This window comes from Phasianus colchicus, chromosome 1 (assembly GCF_987193195.1).
Source record: "Phasianus colchicus chromosome 1, bPhaCol1.hap1.1, whole genome shotgun sequence".
NCBI classification, from domain to species: Eukaryota; Metazoa; Chordata; class Aves; order Galliformes; family Phasianidae; genus Phasianus; species Phasianus colchicus.
This window is the reverse complement of record NC_143436.1, coordinates 159,254,916-159,276,569: the sequence shown is the minus strand read 5'-3', so window position 1 is coordinate 159,276,569 and position 21,654 is coordinate 159,254,916. Positions and strand designations below refer to the sequence as shown.

Here is a 21,654-nt window from a genome sequence, read left to right as displayed (position 1 = left end):
GCTCCAATCTTCCTGTGGTAACAGGATTGCCATGCACTAGATCAGGCTGACCAGGACTTCATCCAACCTGGCCTTGAACACCTCCAAGAATGTAGCAACCACAGCTTTTCTGGGCAGCCTTTGTCAGTGCCTCACCACCCTCTGAGTAAAGAATTTCTTCCTAGCATCTAGTCTAAATTTCCCTTCTTTTTGTTTAAAGACATTCCTCTTTGTTCTATTATTGTTAGGCCGTGTAAATAATCACACCTCTTCCTGCCTGTAAGCTCCCTTCAAGTACTGGAAGGATGCAATGAGGTTTCCCCAGAGCATTCTCTTCCCTAAGTTAAACAAGCCTGCTCCTTCATTCTTTCTTCACAGGAGAGGTGCTCCAGCACTATGATCATCTTAATGGCCCTCCTCTGGACTTGCTCCAATAGCTTGACATCCTTTCAGTGCTGGGAGCCCCAGCCCTGGATACAGTATACCAAATGGGGCCTCTCAAGGGCAGAGTAGAAGGGGGATAAGCACCCTCTTCCTACTAGCCACTCCTCTTGATACAGCCCACAATACAGTTGGCCTTCCGGGCTGCAAGCACATACTGCTCGCTCATGTCCAGTTTTTCATCCATCAGAACTTCCAAGTACTTCTCCACAGGGCTGCTGTCAGTGAGTTCTTCTCCCAGTCTGTACACATACCTGGGATTGCCCTGACCCAAGCACTGCGCCTTGCATTTGGCCTTGTTGAATCTCATTAAGTTCTCATGGACCCATTTCTCACGCCTGTCTGGGTCCTTCTGGGTGGCATCCCTTCCTTCTGTGGTGTCAGCTGCATCACTCAGATCAGTGTCTTCCACAAATTTACTGAGGGTGACTCAATTCCATCACCTATGTCACTACTAAAAATATTAGGTTACCAGTCCCAAGAGGGATCCCTGGGAGACACCACTTATCACTTGCTTCCACCTGGACATAGAATCATTGACCACAGCCCCCTGGCTATGACCATCCAAGCAAGTCCTTTTCCGTAAATAATCCAGCCTTCAAACTCATACCTGTCCAAGTTAGAGATAAGGATGTGTCTACTGCCCTACATATGTTCACGTAGATGACATCAGCAGCCCTTCCTTTGTCCAATGAAGTTTATTTCTCTGCAAAAACTGATTTTTCTCTTTTTCATTTATTTTCCTTTGCCCCTATAATGAGAAGTAGAATAGATATTATCTACAAAAGATAAAGATACAGAAGCTGTAGCAGATTCACAAAATGGGGACATTACATGTAATACACAACTATTAGTTGCTCAGTTTTAGTTGTCAATCAGAAGATATTGCTATGATCTGTTAATATTACAGTTTTATTCTTTTACTTCTGCACATAAAGATAAAAAAAGTGACATTTTCATGTAATCTCAGTCTGATACTAGGTTGTGCAGGAACATCCCAACTCACTTCTTTATAGTGTCTTCTTTATAACAAAAGGGCTGAAGGGTCTTCAGTAGGTCACCTGGACCACTACTCTCTTCAGAGAAAGACTGCCATGCAGTATCACTCTGAGAAGATTTGTTTAGTTTTTCAGTAAGTCGTAGTTTATTATTTGTTTGTCTGTAAAAAAATCCTGGCTTATTACCGAAGATTTAAAAGTTTCTCGCATATTTTTATGGTTTTCTTACTGTTAAAAGTTTAATTATCTAGTTTAAAATGGCAATTCAAAGTCTATGTGAGCAGGGATATGAACCTTCAGTAGCTTTTTCTCATTCTGAGACAGAACTGTTTATTTGTGACAAAATACACTTAAATTAAAAAAAAAATATCCTTTACAGAAGTAATTTGTCCTCTTGAATTAAATATATATATATATATAAATTAATATACTTTGAATACTCTCTAGATATTTTCACATTTTCTATTATTCTTTGAAGGTAAAGAATCAATTATTTATGATGTATAACATATTATTTCTATTCAAATTGATAATTAGCTCTACCAAGACCTTTTCCATGTCAAGTGAAGACCTTTATTGGATTTTAATTGCCATCTTATTGTAAGTAATCATTCTATCCACTCAAAAATACAAATAGGGTATTTGTACTTGATAATTCATTAGTAGCACTGACCTACTTCAATATTTCCCTAGGAAAAATTATTCCAAAAGAGTACCTTTAAGTACTCTTTTTAAATACTCCAGTGCCCAACCACTCTTAAATACGGTGAAAATATAAGCAAATATAGCGATTGAATTACATTTCCTTGAAATATTCCCCTTCTCTGCTTAGTCTATGAGATCTGAGCCTACAAGAATTAGTTTACATTTGCTTGCTTTTTTTGCTTGTTTGGAGATGTTGATGACTATAGTCCAGTTAATATGAATGTATAGTATATATGGCAGTATGTAAAAGCCTGTTAAATGTAACATAAATGAAGGGAATATAGGAGAAAGGGTATTTTTCTTCAAGTAAAATAATAATTATTTATTTTGAATTAGTCATTGACAAACACAATCCATAACAGAATTTTGTCAGTTAATTGATTACATTAACATCTCCACAGTACCAAATAAAATATTATAGAACATTATGACCCCAGAGGATCCCCGAATACAAGAATTCTGTCTGAAAGCACAAACTGAAAGAAAAGGTTAGTAATTCCCCTCTGTCACTGAGCACTGACATTCTTAACTTAACATTGTCAGCTGCACAGAGGAGAGCGGTAAATGTCATCCTGTGATAGCTCACATACTGAGTGACAGAAGAAACAGATAACTTAAGAAGGTTATTCACACTATCTGCCTAAGACTACTTTAAACATACAATTGAAATGCAATCAAGATTTGGAAATTAGTTCTTAATTCCCTGTGTATCAAGTAGAGTGAAAGATAATTACCAACAAAAGGTGAATTCAGAATAATAGAACTGGATGATTAAAATTAAGTGGTACAAACTTTATAAACTGTAATACAAGTCAGTATAAATGAAAAACTTATAAACTCAGTGTCATAGAAAAATATTTAAATTTAAATTACTACTATCACATCATATTGATCATTCTAATCACTAAAAATATGTGCTTACTTTCATATGGATCTCACACTGACCACAACTGCCTAACAGTAGTAACAGAGATGTAAATAGTGAGGACATGTATTTATTTTGATCAGAAGTATTGGTTGTCAGTTGTGTGGGTACATTCAAAGGAGAACCAGAAAACAAATTGGAGAGGAGGTATGGCAAGTGATAGTTCAGTAATGCTGGCCAATGCCATAAAGCTTTTGAGTCCTTGTTTTTGCTGGAGAAAGAGGAAATTAGTTACTCCCAGGAGGAAACAAATAACATCTAAGAAAACTCATGTGGAGCCAATCTGTAATTAAACTTACTGTTATTTATTGTATTGATATATAGAAGATTTCTGGGTGCACATTCTCTCTTAGAACAGGTCTGTAAGATAAGAAATGGCAACTCTTCTATACTTATTTTAGATTAATATCACAGAGGTTTTAGGGAGCAGAATTTTATTCTGCTGAAAACTACAGTGAAATACGACAACATTCCTTCCTAGCACTGAAGGTCACCCTGGGAGGAACAATGAGTTGTCACTCCTTGATTGCTTTAAATATACATTTCAGGAATAGTCCTGTAACAGAAATAAATTGACAAAAAACTCTTGGAGTTCCCCAAAAGATTTTTTAAGATTTCTTTCATTACCAGAAAATCTTATAATCAAAGTGTAGGAGAGTTCTTGGACAAAAGACTGCTGATTTAACTGGGACTTATGAAGAAGTGAAAGAGAAGAGGTACAAGCTGAAGTAGTGACCTAAAACAAGGCCTACTGAAATGGCTGAGAACAGTTTTACATGAGTAGATTTTGAGACAAAAGTAAATCTAATTGTTTTACACAAATGCATGCAAATATTCAAATGAGTGACGCAGAATTCCTTGCAAAGTTTATACATTCAATACTGTAAATTACTTCTATAAAAATGTGTCTATGCATAAAATCTCCCCAGAATTATGTTATTTTTTTTCATGGCATTTTCATGTCATGTTTTGTTTGCTTTTGGTTTTAGATAGCATTAATTTTCTTCATAGTAGCTTGAATTGTACTATGCTTTAGAATTTTGATGAAAGTAGTGTTGATAATGCAATTAGGTTTAAAATGTTGCTGAGCAGTGCTTATGCAGAATGAAAGGCTTTTCATCTTCTTGTGATGCTCTGAGAGTGAGGAAGCTGAGGTGCACAGGAATTGCTAAAGGGGCACAGCCAGGACAGCTGACCCATATTCATCAGAAGGACATTCCGCATCATATGATGTCATGCTCAGCAATACCAGATGGAATAAAGATGGATGAACTGTATTATTCAGGGTCATAGTGTTTACCTTCCCAAGAAACCATTGTATGTGATAAAATCCACTTTCCTGGGAAGGAGTTGAAAAACTGCCTGTCAGTGGGAAGCAGTGAATAAATTCCTTTGCCAGAATGTACAGCTTCTACTTAGTCTAGTAAACTCTCTTTATCTCAGTCCGTAAGTTTTCTCATTTTGATCTTTCTGAATCACATCCTTATTCCTTGGTGAGGGGTAGCGGGGGGGGGGAAGCAAAAATTTTCAGCTCTTTGAAGCTGAACTACGTTCTGCAGTTAAATCACAACAGTTTCTTTTCCATTTTGTATTCCATGAAGGAAATGTGGTTCAGTGTAGCTATTACAATATTTTATGCTGAGGAAGAACCCAAGAAGAAAAAAGAGAGTGATTTAATGGCAAATATTTAGCCAAAATCAGAGTAAACTTTCGCATATATGAAGATAAATTGATGCAATATTTCAACCATAGTCAAATTTTCACACAGGTTTATTTGGGCCTGTAAAAAATATATAGATATAAAATGTCTTTGTTTTCTTTATTTCAGATGTCAGTAGGCATCTTTATAAAGCATCACTACTAGAAATGTTATTCCTTTCTCTAAAACTGTTTTTTTTTTTCTATACATATTGAACCTAGTTAAAATGAGAAGATAAAAAACACAGTTTCATTATACTGTAATATAAATAATTTTCCAAAAATGCCATTCTTCAGGTCAGCCATATATCTGTGTGTAGGAAGGTAGATTAGAAATCTGGAGACTGGTTATAGGGGAGAGTTAAAAAAAAACCTTGTGAAATTACTGACATTTTTAAATTTTATCTGCTTCATTGGTGTCATTGACTCTGACTGCATGGTTAACTGATAATTAATAGATTAGTGACATTAATAAATCAAAAAAACATACATGGCTTAATCCTGCTATCTTAATGTTTGGGTTTGTTTGTTTGTTTGTTTGTTTTTTAATATATGAGTATTTTTTTTAGATCAGGTACATTTGAACCAGGTCCTTTTGAAATACTGCTCAATCAGTAGTTGAGAATCTCTAATGTGAAAATTTGGACATCAATAGCTTTACAAGATGAAAATGTATCTTATGTATTTTGTCAAGAGTAACAAAGCTAAAAAAAAAAAAAAAAAAAAAAAAAATCAGAATCTATAGTATTCCAAGCAAGTTGTAGAGGATATGATGGTTTCATCATCATCATCAAATATAAGTGCAGAGTAAGACAGTGAAACAAGTGATTTAAAACCATGGAGATGGCAAGGTCTCATTAAATTTCAGAGAAGAAAAATTCATGTTTCACTGATCTTCCTTTGCATAGGAAGAATATCATTTAAATATTTTTACCTTTTGATGGGATAGATGTGAGAACAGATATGTAGAGACTGAAATATGCTGGTTCCAATTATATATAGGTGTAATTGTCAGCTCACTGAGACAATAACTTTCAGATCTCTTTTTTTTTTTTTAATTTCATTCCCTCTAATTACAACTTATAAATAACCTCTTTACTTATCACCTGAGAACACTACATACAGTCTCAAAGAACTTTACATTAGATCTGCCCATGATTTGGACTTTTCAATATTTTTTCAGTTTGCAATGAAGATTTCTTAAATAGTCTACACACAGTCCAGAAATAAGTACAGAACAAATGCAAAACTTGAGGGAGTTGGGCTTGTTTAGTTTGGAGAAGAGAAGGTGGACCTCACTGTGACCTTCCAGTACTCAGAGGGAACTTACAGGCAGGAGGGAGACAGATTTTTTACATTTTCTGATTGCACAAGGGGAAATGGTTTTAAAATAAAAGAGGGAAGATATAGGCTAGATGCTTGGAAGAAATTTTTTACTCACAGAGGGATAAGATATGGGAATACATTGCCCAGAGAGGATGTGGATGCCCCATCCCTGGAGATGATCAAGGCCAGGCTGGACAGAGCCCTGATCAGCCTGACCTAGCGAGTAGCAATCTTATAACCACAGGGGAGTTGGAGCTTAATAATCTTTAACATTTCTTCTAACCCAAGCCGTTCTATGATCCATGATCTATTGTCTATGAAATGCAAGATCTGTTTTAAAGGATCTGTTCAAAATAAGTCAAAATGAAACCCACCTGCTTCACATGGTTGAAAATGTGTTGCCAAAAGGAAGACAATTACAAAATTGATTTCCTTTCAAAATAGCTTCCTTTAAATTTTTTTATGGGCTTTTTTCCCCAACATCAGAAGAATAGTCTTCCCTTAAAATTCTAATTTTAAATTCTATTATTATTACACTGAACAGATAAGACAAGAATTACTGCTAAAATAGGATACACACACACACACAGGATTGAGGACTGATATATTTTCTTTCAAGGTTATTTGTTGAGAAGTCTATATTTTTTTTATTTTTTTATCTTATAAATATATGTGTATATATATATATTTTTTTAAAACAGGGAAGTACACAGGGATGAGGCCTCTGACTCAAATTTAAATCTCTTATCTAGTAACAATACCAATAACTCACCTTGATTTACTTGGAAATTTAGTACCTAGCCTTATGTCACTAAAAAATGAACTGTGAAATGGCTGGCATCTGAATTGCAGCCAAATAGTCATATTTTCTAAGTACATGCTGCCACAAGACATGTAAGTAAAATCCTCAAATTTTTACAAGGCTGATGTTTCTCTTCTCAGAAAATACAGGAAATGAATCTGAATTAAACTGAATTGCTAGATTTTTCTTTATTTACTGAGTAAGCCTGATACGATGACTTGTCACTGAAAAACATAGCAATTACTTTGTTCATTAAATTGCACTATAAAAATAAGCAAGCAAGCCAGGAAGTAGTCTAGCAAGCAAAAAAATATTTTCTACACAGGATTCTTTAAACTAGCTGACCTTAATTTTAAAAAGTTTATTTATTTACTATTGACAGGCACTGACTAGTGATTAAGAAAAGATCAGATTTAGTGATTAAATTTTTGAGCATGTAATTATTTGCAATTTTTTTAAATTTTTTTTCTCACATACTATTCAGTATCAATTACTATTCCTGTTCTATTTTCTAAACTTATTATGTTTTGTTTTGTTTTTTTTTTAATGGTATTCTACTCTGTGAATATAAAAACATTTTTTACATAAATAACACAAACTTACATGTGTGTACTTGACATCAGAGCATACAGATTTGCTATTTTACCTGACAATTATTACTACAGTAAAAAATAAAATCCAGGCCCCAACATCAGTGACAGCTTTTCTGTGCTGTACAGAAGTAATATTTTAATGTTATTTTACCACAGTTGTGTTTTTTTTTTTTTTTTCCCACTAACATATTCTATTGTCTTCATTTGAGAGACTTCTTGAAATACAAAGAATGGTGAGTGCATCTCTGCAGAACTGAAAATAGTTAATAATTTGTTTGAGAGAATTGCACGCTTGACAGGAACAACTGATTGTAATACATTTAGTTTTCAATTTCATCTTCTAAATGAGACTAACATTACCTTCCTTAGGAACAAAAGCAAAACATTAAGTATGCCCGGCTTAAGATTTATTACCTGTGAGCCCAGACTAACATAACTTCCACACTTGAAAATCCTAAGACTAATTGTAGAAAATCTTGATGTGGGATCCTATTAATACATTGAATATACAAAAGTAATTGAACACAGGAAAATTTGTTTTTCTAGATAATATTTCAACATCACATGCTCCTATATTTCATTAGTATAAATCAAAAATGAATACCCAATGAAAGTAGTAACATTTATTTACTGCATTGTGCATTAAGCCAATGAAAGTGTTTTGTCACAGGATTTAATTTCTACTGCTGCAGGTGGAACTATAAGGGTCTGTATGTGTTGTTAGAAACACATTACTAATTCCAGAAACATTTCTCTATTTCATTGATATCTCTTTTGTTGGATTAAAATACTTTCCAAATGCTGACATACTACCTAAATGTCCTACAAGTCTCTGTGCATTGCTGTAGCTTCTGCTATCTAGCTTAGCTTCTAACTCACTCACCTAATTATGCAAATGCAAAGAGCAATATCTGTGAAAATCCAATGGACTTCAGGGTCAGAGGGAATGTCCCTCCTGTTGTGCTATCCAACACAGATCATGCCCCACCAAATTTGTAGCATCAGTTCATACTTCTTGTGAGGCAAGGAGACAGCTGTTAATTTACCAACATTAGAAACATACCAAGTTCAAATACAGGAAGTAGCATTTAATCTTGGAAAAAAATTTCAAAATATTTCCCTTTCTACTAATTCTTAGTAGATTCTGGAGGTTCCTTCCAACCCCTACAATTCTGTGATTCTGTGATCTATCGCTATCCTATAAATCAGCCAGATAAAAGGATGTCATTATAAACATAAATATCTCATAAGAATAGCAGCATATTAAAACTCTGTATAATAAGGCAAGTCAACTTCTAGTGAAGCTGTATCTTCTAAATACTGTATTCTAAAATGTCATTTCAAGAGGTTTGAATGGACTTGGTGTTTCCAGAGTTCATTCTTCCCACCACAAATAGTAAAGATCATATTACTATAGCTACAGTATTCCCATACAAATAAATAATAATAAAAAAATACTTATTTCTAGGTTTCAATTTCTGTGGCAAATAAAAAGGAAATGAAAACTGCACATTTGGTTTGCTCAAGGCAAGCTTATGAAAACAGCCTCACTCTTTCTGAATCTTATATTGTCTTCTGATTGGCTTTGAAAACTCTTCAAAATAAGCCTAGTTTGTCTCTTTTGTGTAACTTTCATCTTCTGTAGTAATCCCCTCTGAACTGAGAAAAATGATATGATACAATTGCATATGATGGCATTCTCTTGAGAGAAATAAGAATGTGCTTCAAAGAGAAAGCCAATTACAAAAGATATATTTCTTTTTATTTAATATTTAATGTGTTAGCTTTTAGACTCAATTCAAATAATTCTACTTAAATAACAAAAAAATTATATATCATAATCTTAATTATTAACTATCACATCATTATATAGTTTATGTCTCTGGTGCAGAAAGGAGAAATGATTGCCAGTTTATCAATGTATAGCTTAACTTTCCTTGCACCAAACTTTACAGTAATATGTAAAATGGATAGTAAATCTTCCTCTCTTTATGGAATGCAATATATCCTTTCAAGGGCTTAACCTAGCTATACTTTCAGCTTGATTTCCAACACAATTTCAGCTAGTAATGAAGTTCTAATTAACTGAAGATCCTGAAGACCTGTAACAGTGATAAAATGGACTTTTTTGCTTTGTTTGAGGGATATTTTTACAGGGTGAATATTCAGTAAAGGAAGTTCGGTTCTCTAAAAGATTCTCTAATTAACTCAAGATCCCAAAGCCTGTGACATTGATCAAAAGGAGTTTTTTGTCTTTGTTTGAGGGATATTTTTACAAGGTGAATATTCATTAAAGGATGTTCAATTCTCTAAAAGAACAAAGAAGGGGAAAAAGATGTGAGGAAAAGAGGAACCTCTGAAGTCATGTCCTATCTCATAAATTGCCATTTTAATATATATATATAGGTACTTAGATTATAATCTCTGTGATTACAGAATCATGTCTCAATATAGCAATATTTGATTTATTGTATAAGCAGGAATGCTAAAATAAATAAATCAACTCAGAAACTGAAGATTGTCATATTTGCATATATCTTTAAAATAACACAAACATATATTCAGCTTTTTGTAGCTCTCCAATATTAAATCATGAAAACATCACCATAAAACTTCCATATTTTTCCTCAAAGCGCATTTTGATTAGTTATTCTACTCCATGCATAGCAGTATTAAATGATTTACTGTCATTAATTACTTAAATTACTATTTTCAGCTCATATATTGTCCAACATTACGAATTTCTATGGCATAATAAAGAATCATAGAATATCCAGAGTTGGAAGGGACCCACAAGAATCATCAAGTCCAACTCCTGGCTCCAAGTAAATGAGACCATGTGACTGAGTGCATTGTCCAGACGTTTCCTGAACTACAGCAAGTTCAGTGCCACGACCTCCTCACTGGGAAATCTGCTCCAGTACCCAATCACCCTCTCTGTGACAAAACTTTTACTGATATCCAACACGAACCTCTCCTGTCACAGCTTCATGCCAGCTCTCTCAGGTCCTGTTACTGTCACCAGAGAGCAGAGCTCAGTGCTGCCCTTCCTCTTCCCTCATGAGGATCTGTAGGCTGCCATATGACCTCCCCTCAGCCTCCTCTGCTCTGGGCTGAGCAAACCAAGGGATCTCAGCCCCTCCTCATACATCTTCCCCTCTTGACTCTTCACCATATTTGTAGCCATCCCTTGGACACTCTCAAATAGTTTTATGTCCTTTTTGTACTCTGGCACTCAGAACTGCATACAGTACTGAAGCTGAGACCACAGCAGCACAGTGCAGAGTGGGACAATCACTTTGTTCAATGGGCTGCCATGATATCTTTTTAATTAATCAGAATTCCACTGGCTAATTACAAATGTGAATCAAATTTTATACATTTTTTTGTACAAGTTGAGATTTCGAATTACAAATAAAGAATAAAATTTAAAATAACATATAGCTTTGAGGATCCTAAAATCATAGTAACCCAACAGGGAATTTTTAGCATTTTCCTTCCTAATACAGCTTAGTTGTAGGTTTTCTTTCTCAATCTGAAATTATTTTTTTTGTCTTAATATAAGACAAATATATTACAAAATTCTATTATAGTTGCTGAAGAAAATGATTACAAAGTGGATAAAAACAGCTGTGTTCTGTACAGTATTCATTTTTTTTTCTTCTTTATTATCATTATCATCATCATCATCATACTTTCTATTAGACTTTGAAGCAGTTTCAAATTTATAATTTCTACAACTGATAACTGCCACATATTGTATGTGTGATTCAAAAAACAGGGAACCAAAGCCTGAGTCAAAAGAATCTTTTCATCTAATATTCAGTATTATCAAAAAAAAGCATAAAGCAAACTGAGAATAAACAGCTATTTTTTATCAGAGCTGTAATAGTCCAGATGCTTTCAATTCTTTTGTGCTATTGACCTACGTAGGGAAGATGACTGGATTAGTCTCCTTAGTTTAATTTAACAAATACCTTGGTAAATTACTGGAGAATATACTAGAACATGATTTTATGGTATATTATTGATTGTAAGCCAATGCTGGGAGATAATCAGTATAGATCTGCTGAAACTGTACTTTATTTGCAAATATGTACCAAAAGGATGATTTGGCATATATATTTTTTTTATATGAACTCAGAAGAATAATCGGGTATCTCTCAATTCACTAAGGTAAAATTGAGTAATAGAAGAGTTTATGTTTATTATGTCTTTAAGTATGTGACTAAGGATAACTGCTGTTCCAGTACTTTGAAAATGTCCTCTGCATCACAGAAGCACTATTTTAGAAACTATTTTCTGAGTTTTGGAATTACAGCAGTTTTACATAATCTTCCACCACTAAAATGAAATAAGTATTCTCACAACAGTTTTGACAACCAGAACAGTGGGTCCTAGTTGGGAAGACTAGGAAGGAATCACAAAAAATGAATACGTTTTTCAATTTTATTTTTATTTTTATTTTTTTTTACAGATAAGTATCTCAAGGCCTACTTATGATTGTCATTAATAGCTGTTTCTCTTTAAAGAGCTGGTTCCTAATATCCACAGCTAGCAAAGTAACAGATTTCAAAATTGTAACATTTATTCATGAAGTAAGTTATTATTGAACTAAGATAACATTTCACTGGAATCAATACTGTCATAGTGGATAGAAAATTCTCAGCATGAAAGCAACCTGTTAGTATGGTAAGCCTCTCAGATATGTTTAGAATTGAGGAATGGTGAAACAAAATAGCCTTCTGAGGAATGAAAGAGTCTGTCATTAATCTCACGGTGCTTATTCACTGGAATAGTACATCTCTTTCTCAAACCTCACATTCTTCCACATTATTCTGGGAAATAACAGAAAATGCAAACAGATATTTAGAAATCAGACATGAATAATTTTGCAGGAAAGTGGTTATTTTTAGTTTTATTACTATTATCCTATGATTGGGAAAAAAAAAAAAAAGAAAGAAAAAGAAGAAAAGGAATTTTTCTGTAGCTTGAACTCTTGTCATTCTGCTACCCATTTTTATACAACTCGTAGTAGTTTGAATCATCCTGGAAAACATATTTGCTCCTAGATTATTAAGAATCATTTCCCAGTTTCCTTTCAGCCTATATTGAAAAACAGTATCTGAAATTCTCAGTATCCAGACTCCAGTCTTACTAGCACTTCAGAATGTATTCTTGATATCTTCAACTCATTTTTCTCAAATGAGGGGAAAAAGAAGTTGGAAGGAAGGAAAGAGGGAAGGAGAGGAGGCAAATATTTTAGTGAACCTGGGGACAAAGTGTTCCCAGAGATTGTGAAAGGAAAAAATTAGATTTTAGCATCCTGGAAGCAGAGATTTGTCTTCCCAGGATATAGCAAAGAGAAAATTGCTTTTCAGAACTTTCTTCTGTCTCATCAAATATATTTGAGTTTTCATTATATCAAGTTATCTGTCACACTTTATGTTTTTTTTATAGTTTTCATTAAAGCTTAATAAAAAATAATGACAACTTGGCTTTACTTGGTTGCTGTCATGATTTTCTGATTTTTGTTATTGGAATTCACATCATAACATCATATAAAGCACCGGGAGTTAAAGAGATAACTTTAGGCCCAACTTTATGGACCGCCAATTTTCTGAATACCTGACTCTCAAAAGAGAAGAACTACATATACCAGACGACTTTGCATTCAGGGGGGAAGATACAGGTCCTGGCAAGTCACAGGAATTTTTTTTCTCGCTGCCTGGCAGTGTGTGAATGTGCTCCCCAGCCACTTTGCCTTCATTTCAGAATAAGGCCTTTGCTTGCAGACTCTCTCTTTCTCACATCTTATTTGATTTATTAGCCTCAATTCCAATTATATATTGTATTATAGTGTGCTATCTTGCATCCTCATATCATAATCAGTACATTAGTTTTCCTCCACCAAACGTTGCCACTGTTCTTAGGCCCATCTCTCATCTCCCTACCCTTTCTCCATTTCTCATTTCCCCTTTCCCAGAGTGTAGGTCCCCTGCCCTACTAGTCACAGTACCAGGCCAAACCAGCCTGTAAACCATCAACACCCTCCCTTCCTCTTTTTTGGGTCAGTGGGCTTGTGGGCCTGCTTGTTCCCCTGTCACAGATAGAAAGAGATCTAGAGATAACTCTGTGACAGTTGTTGAACTTAATTTACAAACCCTTTTAATTCTGGAGTACTTTTCTTAGAAAAAAATCTAAAGAGACCTACATAAAATCTCCACTTAAATAATCCACTGCAGCCACTCAGAACTGTGATGCTATTATAGAAGATGCAAATCTGACCACTTGAAAAGGTTCAGAATAAAAAAGATAATTATAATCACAAAGATTACAGTTGCACATACATAAGCCAGTTACCTAAATGTAGCCTGTCATGGATTTCTCTGATTCAGACTTGTATAGCATGATCATAGTCAAAAGGGGTCACAAAGAGTCAAATGTAAAAAAAGTGAGACCCACTGTAAGGTCAATTGGCATTATCAAATTCTGATAAGCATTGGAAAAGTCTTAAAAAATTCCATGAACTTACAGTATACTCTCCTTCAATTACAGATAAAAGTTTGTTCAGAACGCTCCATCATTTTATTGTTAAAGAAAAAAAGCATCCAGGATAAAAGTTCATGAGAAAGTACTGTCAGACATAGTAGTAAAATCCTCTGCAGGAGCATTAATCCATCCCAGAAGTCATATGTTCTTGTCAAAGTTCAATTGTAATGTTAAATCCTTCTTTTGTCTTCTCAGTGAATGTAACAATTGGGGTAATAGCCATCCAGCAATGTCAAAGTCACCACAGTAGCCTATTCAGGGCACATTTATCTTTTCTTCTCAGATGTTCAGTGAACTGCAACAGCATTAAATCCACGTTTATATGTAGAGCTATGCCCAAGATGATCAGGAAGTCACAGGAACTGTATTCATTTTTACTCCTTATTAAAGGAAAATAAGCTGCTCTACAGAGAATGTCTGAAGGACAAAGGTATTAAAATTCAAAATAAAGAAAATTTATATAGAAGCAAATGAATGGAGATGAGGACAGAGGTGCAGCAAGCCCTTCTACTGCAGTTGCACTGGATTCAGTATCTTTGAAAATACAATCAATTTGTGATATATATCCATAAAATAAACATCATTGTAACTGAAAATCAAGTATCCATGTAGAGAAGTATATTAATCTAGTATTTGCCCGACTTACATCAATAAGTTTTGAATTGACATGTAGACACTCTTCACTGTCATTATATAAAGGGAGTAGATGTGGAGGTAATCCAGCTGTAATAAAAGTTCTGACATGAAATCATCACTGAAGAAGAGAGAAGAATATGCCTGCCAGATTGAAAAACACCCTGGAAACCAGGCCAAGGAACAAAGGACATCACTGAAGTGTGGCTGAATGCCTCGTAGTGGAGGCACCCTGAAGACACCACTGATTAAAAAACAAAACAATACAAAACAAGATACTGAGTAACAACAGACTGAATGGAAATCAATGTGAGAAATAAAGCTCTTGCTTAAAGGAAAAAAAAAAAAAAAAGGAAAATAACCATTAACCATCTTTTTGTAGTCTCAGTCTCAAAAAGAAGACTGATACTACATATATTTGTTACCTGAGTGGTGGTGTCCTACACTTTCTCATTTCTCAATACAAAAATGGCCTGATTTTTATTTAAGTTGGAATTTCTCAGTATTGTTTTGTTTTGTTTTGTTTTGTTTTTCTCCCCACTTCTATTCCCTTCTCAAACAGGCTAAAAATTTCTGGAATACCAAGTTAATTCTGAGACACTCTGATGTGATCTTTGAAACTTGTAATACTCCACACCCTGTGATACAGAACAACTTTGAAGCAAGACTCTGTCCATTACTTTAATTCCCCTTCAGGGCTCCTGACTGGGAGTGGTCAGTCTACAGAAATTGCTTTTTGTCCCTTTGTGGTTGATCTTCTCAGGCTTTTTTTCTAGTTTCATGTCATGGTTTTGAGTGTCATACAGTTAATTTTCTTCATCAACACTTGTGAGATGCCATCTTTTGAATTTTTGATGAAAAGAGTCTTAGAGTTCAGTAAGACCAAGTGCCAAGTTCTGCACTTTGTCCACAACGACTGCAGGTTTGGGGCACAGTGGCTGGAAGACTGCATGAAAGAAATGGACCTGGGCGTGTTTGTCGACTCTTGGTGAAATATGAGGCAGCAGTGTGCCAAGGTTGCCAAGAAAGCCAATGACATCCTGGTTTTGTATCACAAATAGTGTTGCTACAAGGAGCAAGGAAGTGATCATCCTTCTGTACTCAGCACTGGTGAGACCACACCTTGAGTACTGTGTTCAGTTTTGGGGCCCTCCATACTCAAGAAAGACACTGAGGCCCTGAGCATATCCAGAGAAGAGCAACAAAGCTGGTGAGAGATCTGGAGGACAAGCCTTAAGAGGAGAAACTGAGAAAACTGGGATTATTTGATCTGGGGGAGGATCAGGAGAGACCTTATCGCTCTCTACAACTGCCTGAAAGGAAGTGGTGGTGAGGTAGAAGTTGGCCTCTTCTGTCAGGTAACTAGAGATAGGACTAGAGGGAATGGCCTCAAGTTGTGCTAGGGGAGGTTCAGGTTGTATGTTAGGAAAAATTTATTATCTGAAAATCTGGTCAGGTGCTGGAATGGGCTGGGAGATAGTGAACATCCCTGGAGGTGTTCAAGAAACTTTTCGAGGTACAGAGGGATATAGTTTAGTGGGGAAAGTTGGTGGTAGGTGGACAGCTGAACTAGATGATCCTGGAGATCTTTTCTAGCCATGGTGATTTTGTGATTTTATGATTCTACTTCTCCTGCTGTCCTGGTAGTGAGGAGACTGGAAATGCACAAAAACTTGCCAAGAAGACAAAAATTACACATGATGAACCCTATATTCCTGGGAGTGGCTTAAAATTTGACATGCTGATGGGAAGTAGTAAACAAATTCCTGCTTGGTTTTGCTTGCATGTGCAGCTTTTGCTTTTCCCAGAAATCTGTCTTTATCTTTTCCCTTACTGCCTCCCAATGTGACAGCGTTCCCACACACTTTTCTCTCACCCATCTCCTTCCCCCATCATATCTAGTTTAAAGCCCTGCTTACCAGTCCAGCTAGCTTGTTCCCAAGAAAATTTGTTATCCTTCTAGTCAGTTGGCTGCCATCCACCATCAGCATTCCCCCTTTCTCAAGGCTGTCCCAAACCATAGTACCCAAAGCCCTGAGTGCAACACCATTTGCAAAGCTACTCATTCAGTGTGTCCACTCTCCTCCTCTTGTGCAGATCCCACTCACCAACTGAGAGGACGGAGGAGAACGCAGCTTGACCTCCTGATCCCTTCAGCAGTCTTCCCAGAGCCCTGAAGTCCCTTTTGATTGCCTGAGAACTTCTTTTGCCTATCTCTTCATTCCCAGTGTGGAAAACCAGTAATGGATAATAATCGGAAGGCTTAACCAGACGAGTGCTGTTCCTAGCAACATTTCTCACCCGGGCACCAGGCAGGCAACACACCTCCTTGTGGGATGGGTCCGAGCAGCATATCAGACCCTCAGTTCTCCTCAGAAGGGAGTCCCCTATGATGACAACCCCACTTTTTTTCCTGACTGATGCTGTAGCAAAACGGGGATCAGACTGACTAGTCTTGGGCAACCTCTCCTGCATGGATGGATTTTCACCAACATCCACACCCCCCAGTCAATCCAGCTCCAGTGCCTCATACCTCTTATGTAAAGGCACCTGGGAAGGGGGGACAGACTCAGGGGTAGTCCGCTTGTTGCCCCAAACAGGGATTTGTTTCCATCCCTCGCTGTCTTTGAGGTTGCCTCTTCCTACCTGACCATGAGAAAGCAGATGATCCCCCAATGCTTGAGGAGCATCTCCCCCACACCCTTCCTGTAGGGATGGCAGAGTGCGACTCCACCAATCGATTCCCTTCCCACAATCCTGGATGCTCCTCAGCCTTTCTACTGCCTCCTTTAGCTCTACCACCAGGCTGAGCAGATCATCCACCTGCTCACACCGCACACAGCTGGCATCCCGGCTGCCCTCCTGCAGCAGTGACAGGGCCAGGCATTCTCTGCAGTCTGAGACCTGAACTGCGGCATGGACATTCATGCTTTCAGTCTGAGTCTCCACGTCCCTTTTAGCAGCAGCTCGCTGCTGTGTGGTGACCACGGTTGCACCTCGGTGTGTCCAGAGAGCAACGACCCGTTAAGTGCCCTGTTAAGTGCTAAGCCCCCTCCTATATGGCAAGGTGCCCCGCCCTGCCTGCTCGCTGATCAGGTTTGCTCTCAAAATCACTCGTTTCACAATGAGATAACAACCCTCCTCCCAGTGTAATCCCATGAACGAGTGGCTTACAGTTTCTTTACATTTGAACAGCCCACGTGATTCACGCACCCTGACGGCTCCTCTCCGACCCTGAGGCTTTTTCTAGGCAGGGGGCATGGATGCAGAGCCGTTGCCCTGGCAACGCCCGCTTCACGCCAGCCGCTCTCGCGAGAGCTGCCGGGCTGCTCTGTTGTCTTAGGGTTCCCTGGATGAAGGAACTGACCAAAACCTCCCTGTACCTCGCGGTCAGTTGCTGCGGTTCTGGCCGGGACAGCTCCGAAGCAGCGAACCTCGGCGACCTGTTGGAAGTAATCTGCTGGAATTATGTACTGCTGCAAAATTGATTATTTTTTCTCACAGCAAATCACAGTTCTACTACTTCTAATTGCTGCTACTATTAATCGGTATTAAATCTTTAGTATCTGATTTATTTCAATTGAAACTGCAACAAGGACCGCAACAGCATTATTTGATAGATCAAATTCTCAAAACACTGGTCTTCAAAATAGTCACCACCATTAGCCAAGCATTTTCACCAGAAATGAACAAGCACCTGCCTGCCATACTTGTAAAATTCTGCACCAACAGAAGTGATCATTGTTGTCATTACTGCTGATGTGCAGCACCCACTGTCTCACTGTGCTGACATCCACTTGTTAGTCTCCATAAACATTCAGAAAGAGTTGACGGATGTCAGTGGGTGCAATTTTTTTCCACATGGAGGAATTCAGTTCCATACCTTTGCTCCATTCACACTTCCGTGTCAGACACCATTTTGTCAGACTGCTCCTTTGCTGCCATCTGTCACTTTGCTGCCACTCAGCAATTAAATGTAACAGAATATTGTCAGGAAGGTTTAATTTCTGTTGCCTTACCATCAACATCCACTTCTGACATTGTGGGCCAACGTAATAAAATAGGAGGCATTACTTTTGGAGCAACCCTCGTGTATTTCATTGACTATGGCTGTAAGCCTGTCCTGGTTAGTTTTTTCATGTTTCCTACTAGGTATCCATATAAGAACTAGCACAAAAAACAAATGAACTGTGTATCTATCTTATATTTTTGTAAATGTCTATGTAAATTCTCTCAAGATACAATCAATGCTTATACATGACTGTAAGAATTCTTTTGCAGAAAATCTTAATTTTTGTTCCCAGAAACAACTAGACACAATTCTTTGGAAGATATTCTGAAATCACCCACAAAATATAACCTTTGCTTAACTGAGAAAATCATGGGTTCCAATTTCACAATTCAAGGATTCATCTCAAGGTAGAATTTTTCTTCTTGCATTTTTTGGAGGGAAATAAACTGTCAGATTAACATCTGCAATGAGGAACACATATTTACAGTTCTTGAAATACTTTGAATTTGATCAATCAAATAATGTTATTGTGAGTTAGGGGATGAAGGGTAAACATGGGCTGGCTGTAAAGGAAGCCAAGACAAAAGAATGTAGCAAGCAGGATAATAAGCTGAAGAATACAAGATGTAAGGGGTCCATAACATCGCTTGGTTTTGCTAACTCAAAAGAAATTCACAAATAGCATTGCTTAATTTAACCTCTTGCTAAGTCAAGGGGAACTTATTGCTTAACCTTTTGCTAGCCCAGACACATTCTTCTCCAGTCAGCAGGAAAGGGTCCCTAAGAAAGTAAGGGGGAGGAAAGATAGGCAGAATTAGAGATTGCTGAGGTATGCAGGGCGGGAGAAGAGCTCAAAACTGGGACAAAGGTCGGAAGGACATGGCGAGGAAGACGTTTGACTTCATCCTGGAACGACCACCAGAGGGGGAGGAAGACGTCAAGCCTTCATCCAATGGAAGCTACTGTACATGCACTGGGGAGGGGGGACAGTAGTAAATGAACTCCTGGAAAAGTAATGAATATGTTAATGGGTCTTGGGTAACACTCCTGAATATGTATGGTTTGGCTTATAAATGTATCGGAATCTCACTTCCTGGTGTGCATGCTAGGAGGAGTGATCCCCCTTGCACCTGGTGTGTGGCACAGCACTGAAATAAAGACGTACTTGCTCTTATAACCTTATGTGGGTTAGAGAGTTTGATTCCGCAAATCAGTTGTGCTCTTTGTATGTATTGTAGTCTCAGTTGAAATAAATAGGAAGCATTGCCTTTGGAACAGATTATGTATATGCATGCATGGTATTCCTCAGAGTTGACACAAGGAGTCACACAAGATTACTTTGTGACTACATCTGCAGATAGTCCAGTTTTGGCCAGAAGCTTGCACTGAGTATCATCCATATTCTTACTTATATATTTATTTAGATTAATTATCCAAAGATTTTTCATAAAACAGTTGAGTTTATCATGGAATCTCCAAGGTATTTCTGGAGAAGGAATAATTTTTGAGACTATCACAAGAAGAGAACAGAAGTTATGTGTCTTTTCAAACAGCTTCACACAGTACCCTTCTCATTCCTTTATTATGGATGGTTAATCATGCTTTAAATTACTAAATTACTAAATTATTAAATTAACCATGTATGAAACATTTGGTTCCCTGCCCCCTTCCCTCCTTTACCCTTATGCTTGCCATAGTTTCTCACTCATGGATCATCTGTGTCCCATTTTAAAACAACCTTTGAGTCACGGGGTGGTGTAAGGGATTATTATTTTACATCATTGTCTCAAAGCTTGCTGGGGACACAGATGAACAAGTCCACAGAATCACAGAATCACAGAATCACAGAATGACCTGGGTTGGAGGGGACCTCAAGGATCATGTAGTTCCAACCCCCCTGCCTAGCAGGGCCACCAAACATACACCTTTACTAGATCAGGTTGCCCAGAGCCTCGTCCAACCTGGTCTTGAACACCTCCAAGGACGGGGCATCAACAACATCCCTGGGCAGCCTGTTCCAGGACCTAACCACCCTCCTAGTAAAAAACTTCCCCCTAACATCCAACCTAAATCTTCCCTCTTTTAACTTAAAACCATTTCCCCGTGTCCTGCTATTATCAGCCCTTATGAAGAGTTTACTCCCCTCCTGGGAGTAAGTTCCCTTCAGATATTGAAAGGCTGCAATGAGGTCGCCCCGCAACCTTCTCTTCTCCAGGCTGAACAAACCCAAATCCCTCAGCCTGTCCTCATAGGGGAGGTGCTCCAGCCCCCTGATCATCTTCGTGGCCCTCCTCTGGACCCTTTCCAAAATCTCCATGTCTTTTTTGTACTGAGGGCTCCACACCTGAACACAGTACTCCAGATGGGGCCTCACAAGAGCAGAGTAGAGAGGGACAATCACCTCCCTATCCCTGCTGACCACCCCTCTCCTGATGGAGCCCAGGATCCCATTTGCTTTCCGGGCTGCCAGAGCGCACTGCTGGCTCATGTTAAGTTTCTCATCTATCAGGACCCCTAGGTCTTTCTCTGCCGAGCTGCTCTCAAGGACAACTCCCCCCAGCCTGTACAGGTGCCTGGGGTTCTTCCGGCCCAAGTGCAAAACCTTGCACTTTGCCTTATTGAACCTCATTAGGTTCACCCGAGCCCAGCTTTCCAGCCTGTCAAGGTCCCTCTGAATGGCCTCCATTCCCTCCACCGTATCGACTGCACCACTCAGCTTGGTGTCATCAGCAAACTTGCTGAGGGTGCACTCCATTCCCTCATCGATGTCCAGGCAAATCCTGGGCAAGGATTGTGAAATCCTTTGTCTGAGGGATACAGATGGACAAGGCAAAGGGCAATGAGAGAGAGAGAAGCTGTAGCTTAATGGCCGTGAAGCAGTCTTTTGTGTGGACTTAAGGAAGATGGCCATCTCAGGGGGTACTCACATGGCTCTTGCTCACGTGCCCAGGGATGTCACGTAGGCAGAAAAAGAAGGATAAAATGGGGAC

The 21,654-nt window shown here is 37.8% G+C and overlaps 1 pseudogene; it reads right to left on the bottom strand.

Annotated features, from left to right (window-relative positions):
• The window catches only part of LOC149920197 (uncharacterized), a 32,820-nt pseudogene extending 15,693 nt beyond the window's left edge, over positions 1-17,127 (bottom strand).
• Positions 17,128-21,654: the final 4,527 nt, after the last annotated feature.